This window comes from Anolis sagrei, chromosome 5 (assembly GCF_037176765.1).
Source record: "Anolis sagrei isolate rAnoSag1 chromosome 5, rAnoSag1.mat, whole genome shotgun sequence".
NCBI lineage: Eukaryota > Metazoa > Chordata > Lepidosauria > Squamata > Dactyloidae > Anolis > Anolis sagrei.
In genome coordinates this window covers 181,615,479-181,623,689 of record NC_090025.1, presented here as the reverse complement: position 1 = coordinate 181,623,689, position 8,211 = coordinate 181,615,479, and positions in this window count along the sequence as shown.

The following is an 8,211-nucleotide window of genomic DNA, read 5'->3' as shown; positions in this document are numbered from 1 at the left end:
AGGAATCTGTACAAGGTCCAAGTAGCAAAGGTAAGAACTGACCACGGAACAACAGACTGGTTCAAGATTGGGAAAGGCGTACGGCAAGGCTGCATACTCTCACCCAACCTTTTTAACGTGTATGCAGAACACATCATGCGATGTGCGGGGCTTGATGAATGCAAAGCTGGAGTGAAAATTGCTGGAAGAAACATTAACAACCTAAGATATGCAGATGACACCACTCTGATGGCCGAAAGCGAGGAGGAGCTGAGGAGCCTTCTAATCAAGGTGAAAGAAGAAAGCGCAAAAGCTGGGTTGCAGCTAAACATCAAAAAAACCAAGATTATGGCAACAAGAATGATTGACAACTGGAAAATAGAGAGAGAAAATGTGGAGGCCGTGACAGACTTTGTATTTCTAGGCACAAAGATTACTGCAGCTGCAGACTGTGGCCAGGAAATCAGAAGACGCTTACTTCTTGGGAGGAGAGCAATGTCCAGTCTCAATAAAATAGTAAAGAGTAGAGACATCACACTGGCAACAAAGATCCGCCTAGTCAAAGCCATGGTATTCCCTGTAGTAACCTACGGATGTGAGAGCTGGACCTTAGGGAAGGCTGAGCGAAAGAAGATAGATGCTTTTGAACTGTGGTGTTGGAGGAAAGTTCTGAAAGTGCCTTGGACTGCGAGAAGATCCAACCAGTCCATCCTCCAGGAAATAAAGCCCGGCTGCTCACTGGAGGGAAGGATACTAGAGACAAAGTTGAAGTACTTTGGCCACATCATGAGGAGACAGCAAAGCCTAGAGATGACAATTACGCTGGGGAAAGTAGAAGGTAAAAGGAAGAGGGGCCGACGAAGGGCAAGATGGATGGATGGCATCCTTGAAGCGACTGGACTGACCTTGAAGGAGCTGGGGGTGGTGACGGCCGACAGGGAGCTCTGGCGTGGACTGGTCCATGAGGTCACGAAGAGTCGGAGACGACTGAACGAATGAACAACAACAACAACTCTCCATTGTTCAGAGATTCAGAAACTAGTAGCATTGGATTTAAAGAACTCCTATTTCATAACTTCTGACATCTGACAGTGACACCCTTGTTATCATTTTAAAGTCAAATTGATGAACCAACCCACAAGGAGATCTACTTGGAAGCAATTGCCTGAGACATCTACCAACAAAAACTTTATTATAGGCAAATGCTAGAGCTTTCTAACTCAACTGGTAGTCTTTGCAAAGACATAATCTTGTACCTCATGTATATATGCAGAAGAATAGGCTTTTCCCAGAAAAGGGCTGCATTTTACACCAAATTGCAAATGCAATCTTTCTCTAAAGGGTCACAATGTATTTCTATTTATTTCAACAAAAGATATTTTCCCCTTCCTTTCTTCTCTAGGGAACACAAGTATCTCCATGTTTCCTGGCATCTATCCCAAAGACTTGCAGCTGTTTCTGTGGGTCACGTTTTTATCTAATATACAAGTAAAGAAATGATGACACACTGGATTTCTGAAAATGACTTAATGTGTGGAGAATGAAAACGGTTCAAGAAGATTCCCATATGCACAAATTTACTGTACACAAGAGAGATGCTTGCAAATCTGAGCACCATGACAAATAAACTTGCACTCTTTAACTGGCAACAAAAGGAAAGCAATGTCCTCATCTCGTTGACAATAGTTGGTATTTGGCCATTGGCGCCTCTCTAGTTCTTTTTATTATAGATGCAAAGAGGCCCTAAACTTGCTTGCTTTACTTCTCAGTTGAGTGAAACTCAAAAGCAGACTATATTGGCTATAGTTCATGTGTTTGAATGGATGTGCTTAACCAGATCACTTTTTTGCAATTTGGAGAGAAAGCAGCTGTGTGGGTCCTGTACTGGAATGTGTTCTAAGCCTTCAGTGAGGCCCCAGATTCATTTACTACTAAAAAAAATCATCACTCCCTTGGCTGCAGCCAGGCTGGCTGGTTGGTTCTGGGAACTGAAGTCTCAAGGAGGTCACTCTTTCAATGCTGGTAACCCTCTCAAATAACAGACTTTGAGATTCTGAAAGCTAAACTGTCCAAAGGAGTATTTTTTTTCAATGTTGTTGGATTTGAGGAGCTATAGACCCAAAAAGTTCCTTTTCCAGGATTTGGGGGAAGCTATACATATGAGTTGTTTTGGGATCCTGTGGGACATCTGAAAAGGAGCATGCAGAAAAGAAGTGGCACATGAAGGCAAGAAGGTTGCATAGAGAAAGGGAGTCTGGAATAGTATCAGCCCAACTAGTAGCAGAATCACATAGGTTCTTTTGGTCACTTCTGGAGTGAGAGAATCAGCCATCTACGAAGACATTGCCCAGGGGACGCCTGGATGTCTTGCAATCTTACCTGGGAAGGAATCCCACTGGAGCATTGCAGCACACCCAAATACCCTGGACGGTGCTCTGACCTACAAGAAGCACTGCCTAAATATCAAGCAAAAAGTGGGTGCTAGAAACAATATCATACAAAAGCTGACTGGCACAACCTGGGGATCACAACCAGACACAGTGAAGACATCTCTCCTTGTGCTATGCTACTCTGCTGCTGAGTATGCATGCCCAGTGTGGAACACATCTCACCAAGCTAAATCAGTGAGATGTAGCTCTTAATGAGACATGCCGCATTATCACGGGGTGTCTGCGCCCTAGAGAAATTACACTATCTAGCTGGTATTGCACCACCTGACATCCACCGGGAAGTAGCAGCCAATAGTGAAAGGACCAAGGCAGAGACATCTCCAGCCCATCCCTTGTTTGGGTATCAGCCAGCACGTCAATGACTTAAATCAAGAAATAGTTTTCTAAGATCTACAGAGACAAATCCACCTTTTTGAAGTTAAGCTGAAATCACTCATCAGTAAGGTCACCATAAATCAGAAATGACATGAATGCCAATAGCAGCAGCAGCAACACAACAACAACAAAGTAATAGAAACATCTTAGAGATAAGAGATGCTTGAGACCCGACTCATCTTCTAATCCTAAACTAATCTAGCCAAGCAGCCTTCTAGATGGGTGCCATCCCATCACCAATATTGAAGAAATGTAGAACCAGCAATCCATTGGGAGCAGAATATTCAGATTTTTTTTTAAACTCAGGGTTGGTCTGAAGGATTAAGATAAAAGAAAAAAAGTGTTGAAAGCTTATAGGGGTGTCTAAGAAAGACATGACACTTATGTAGATGGGCAAATCCTGAAGTCCCCCAAATGTTGGATTGCAAGTAGCTCTAGCCAGCATATATTAAGGTGAATGCTGGGAATAACATTCCAACAACATATGGAGAACATGGATCACCTCTTCATATCTAGGGAAAGATGGAATTGGAAGTGAAACGAGAGGTGAAGTAAGAGGAACAGCAGAGAGAGAAAGCTATGGAAGCTGGACTGAGCATTAGCTATGGATAGGATGCAGAAAATAGCTTAGTACATAAATGTGGAAAATGTTGACTTCCAGCTTAGAGGCTGGAGATACCAAAAGGAGGCCCTTTCACAAGGGAAACTGGCCTAGAGGTTCAGGAGGCATAAGAAAAGTCCCGTAGAGCTTGGAAAAATAATCTTTTTGGACTATAGTTCTCACAATCTTCTTCTCCATCCACCACATATGACCAGTTATGTTATTCTGGGAGTTGTAGTTCAAAAATTTAACTTTCCTATGTTTTGCAAATATGATACAATCACCTGTGTTTACCAAGAAGATCATACTGTGTGAACTCTGAGAAAACAGGTTGCAAATGGAGTAGGAAATAGCATGGAAACATGTACGACAAATTCATTTTTTATAAAAAGTTCCTGGCATTGGTTGCCTGCATGAGATTGAGGAGATAAATTCATTCGTGTCTTCTTTCCCCCTCAGTTAAAAACAGATTTCACTATTTTTGGTAATGGAAAGAATGCCCTGTAGTTACCCTGAAATCTGGCTGTGCTAGTGGACTTAATTGCCTAAATTGTCTTCTACAGATAGGCCAATGATAAAATGTTCCAGTGAATCCCCAGGGATTGTCCATATTCAGTACTTGACAATATTTTTGTTTAATTTTCAGGAAAACAAACTCTTTCCCATAATCTTACTGCCATGAGAATAGAAAGCCACCAATTTTGAACCAATGCAGGAACAAGATGTTTCAAAGTAACTAAGTTGTTGGAAGGGGTGATGACAGGGTTTCATAGGCTTACCAGGGATCCTTTTCAGCATAGAAACTCAAAGCAGGTCAGGCTACGTTCGATCACCCTATTCATTCAACTTGTATGCTGCAAATATCATATGCAGAACAAATATAGACTTTGAGGATGAGGGAATAAAGAACAAAGGAAGAAATGTCAATAATCTAAAATATGCAGATGATACCATACTACTAGCAGAAGATAACAAAGACTCGGAGCAATTATTAAAGGAAGTCAAAGAAAAAAGTGCTAATGCAGGCTTACTGTTGAAAATTAAGAAAACAAAAATAATGACCATGGCATAATTCAATGAAGACAATTAAATAGTTAGATTCCCCATATCTGGATCAATCATTATCAGAAGGGAGTTAGATTACCCTCAAGAAGATAAGACTGTTTAAGTTTGCCCGTGCCATTGTATTTCCTATCCCTGGATGATAAAGAAAGCTGATAGAAAATGTGATGCTAAAAAACAGGTCTGCAAATAGGATGTATTTCTAAAAAAATGGGTTTTAGAATAAATCAGCCATAAACTCTCCCTAAAAGCCAAAATGACTACGGGGGCAAACATCTTGCCCAAAAAAACTCTATAATGGAATCATCTAAATTGGAATCATCTAAATTGTGGCACAGCTGGCTGGGAGTCAGCTACATTAAGATCACTACTGACCGAAAGATCATGAGTTCAAAGCCAGCCTGGGTCGGAGTGAGTGTCCAACCAATTAGTGTAGTTTGCTGTTGACCTTTGCAGCCCAAAAGACAGATGTATCTGTAAAGTAGGAAATTTAGGGTCCACTTATGCGGGGTGGCAAATTTAACTAATTTACAAGGCCATAAAAATCTCCAGCAAGCATGCAAAGAATGAGGAAGTACTTCAATCAGTGTTACAAATGTTCAGTGAAGAGACAGCTCCCCTGGTGCCAAAATACCCTCAAGAAAAGCTGGAATGTTAAATTGCCTCTGTGTCTGTCTGTATATGTTGTGTGTCTATGGCATTGAATGTTTGCCATGTATATGTACATTGTAGTCTGCCCTGAGTGCCCTGCGGGGTGAGATGGGGAGAATATAAATACTATAAATAAATAAATAAATAAATAAATAAATAAAGCATTATACAACTAGTTTGATTGGGGAGGGATTGTCTCGTTTAATCCTGTCATAACCATTTTTAGTTACTTTTAAATTGTTCTAAATTTTTCTCCCTGTCAATACCCTTTTGCATCTTGACTACACTCTGATGTTGCTTATGTATTCAGGTTTACATCTGAGAGTATGAAGTCAGAATCAACTTGAAGGCATACACCAACAATACATTTTTCCCCCAATGGTCCTCCTGGTCCTTTTGAGGAGATTGTTACCATCTGTGGAAAACACAGATGGTATTCCTTAACTTTTTGACCTCTATGTACTTATTTGTAGGTATGGTACGACCCCTCCCACCTATTCATAATTTTATAGCAATTTGCTTTTCTTAAACGCTGTGCAGAGTGAAAAATTATTTCCTCTCTACCTCTAAGAAAAGATGCCCGAGATCTTCCGGAATCACATTTTTGAGAAGCATGCAATTTCTGCACAGAGGATCAGATTGGTGGGGGGGGGGGGGGGGAACGGGACGGGACTCTGCTGACTAGAGTATGTAACAGAGAGGGAAGAGGTTTATAAAATGAGGGAAACATTTCTATCCATGGGGTGTAGATCCTGGATCTAATCCAGAACGTGACTATTGTTATTGGTGGATATTTTAAAAATATTGCAACAGATGTTATTGAAATCCCCCTCTTTTTCCAGTTTAACTTTGACTCTTATCCAAGAAACAGGCCTTTGGCAGAGAGTACATGCAGACGTTAGAGATTCTGATTAAAGAGCAGAAACAAACTCAAGGCTTTGTTATAGGAATACCATTTTGAGATAGGAAAGTTACTCAAAGTGCTGATCGAATCCAGCTTTTTTCTAGGGAGAAGCTAAAAGAGGACTGTTGGGAAGAGAAGAGGTGGAAAAACATCCCAGAGAGGAGTCAGAATAGGTAGACAAGAAGGAAGCTTTGGGTCATTCAAACTATTTAACCCCATAACGATGAGGAAGTCTTGATTCTTAAGGGTTAAGCCTTGTTCCACTTCTGACATGACTGATTCTTCCCTCTCTACATTCTCTGTCATAAACTATTTTCTTTCCCCTTTCAAATTAGTAAGAAGTGCCCTGCTATCAAATTAGTAAGAAATGAGAGTTGCTGGCTTTAAACTAAAAGAAAACAAGTTGTCATCCAATTGCAATAAAAGATAACATGACATCTTATCAAATGTTTGGTTTTTAAAATTAGTTATTGGTTTATTTATTTGGCTTTATTTGTGCAAACTGTCCTCAGGACTCAAAGCCTTGCCTGGGGATCTGAACTTGGCAGCAAAGTACATACATTGGATAAGTTCACACAACTTATGTGCCATCACTTTCTCTACTGGATTAATAAACTCATGAACTGCTGTTTTCTTCCCCTTTCTATCCTATTTATGGACATCCAAGAAGCATGCAGTTCAGAGTCTGGAAGCAATCCATTCAAAATAACAAGTTCCTATTATGGAATTCTCTTTTTCAATTGCTCTGGCAGAATTACAAATCATAGTGTTGGAAGAGATGTCATGGGCCACCAAGTTCAACCTTCTGCTCAGTGTCAGAGCAGTGGTTCTCAACCTGTGGGTCCCCAGATGCTTTGGCCTTCAACTCCCAGAAATCCCAAAGCTGGTAAAATGGCTGGGATTTCTGGGAGTTGTAGGCCAAAACACCTGAGGACCCACAGGTTGAGAACCACTGAGATAAAGTATCTTCAGCAGGCAGATGTCCAGCCTCTTTTGGAAGAGATTAGGGATGGAGATCCCATCGCGTCTCTTGATACTTGGTTCCATTACTGTCAAGAAATTCCTTCTAATGTTCAACCAAAATCTACTCACTTGAACCTCCAAACAATTAGACCTGATCCTACATTTTAGAGTAGAAAGCAAACCTTCTCTGTCAGCCCTTTAGATATTGAAAGAGGGTAAACCTACCCTAATCATGTCACCCTCAGTCTTCTCTTCACCAGGCTGAACAACCCCAGCTCATTCAATCTTTCCCCATATATTTTGTTCTTCATTCCTGTTATCATCATTTTTTTCTATCTTTGAACCTGTTCTAACCTGTCTATATCTTTCTTATTTTTTTTTTGTCATGTCAGGAGCAATTTGAGAAACTTCAAGTCGCTTCTGGTGTGAGAGATTTGGCCATGCCCAAGGATCACCCAGATGCTTTGATGTTTTACCATCCTTGTGGAAGGCTTCTTTCATTTTCCTGCAAGGGGAGCTGGAGCTGATAGAGGGAGCTCATCCAATCTTCCCCCATATCTTTTGTTCTTCATACCTCTTATCTTTTTTACTCATCTCTGAACCTGCTCCAACTTGTCCATATATTTCTTAATTTTTTTGTCGTGTCAGGAGCAACTTGAGAAACTGCAAGTCACTTCTGGTGTTAGAGAATTGACTGTCTGTAAGGACATTGTCCAGGGGAAACCCAGATGTTTTGATGTTTTACCATCTTTGTGGGAGGCTTCTCTCATGTCCCCGCATGGGGAGCTGGAGCTGATAGAGGGAGCTCATCCACGCTATTAAAATTAGATCTCCAGAAATGAATGCAGTATTCCAGATGAAGCTCAACTGGTACAGAATAGAGTGGGACTATTACTTGGTTTCCCAGGTCCATTCAGAGAATGTCTCATCATTATCCTGATATTGCAAAACAAGACCTAAATATAACTGTTTGTTCCAACACCAGTAAATCAATTTAAATAATCAAACTTAATTTATGTACATTTCACTGATTCAGTGGATCTACTCTGGTGTGAAACAAGTGATTATATTTTGGTTAAATTCTCAGGGCCAGCAGTGGTTAATCATGCAATCTTCTAGAAACTATTGGACTACAAACCTCAGCAGTCTGAGCCAGCACAGTCTATGGTGAACAATGATAGGAGTTGCAATTCAACAGTATTTGGAAGGCCAAACACTATTCTTGC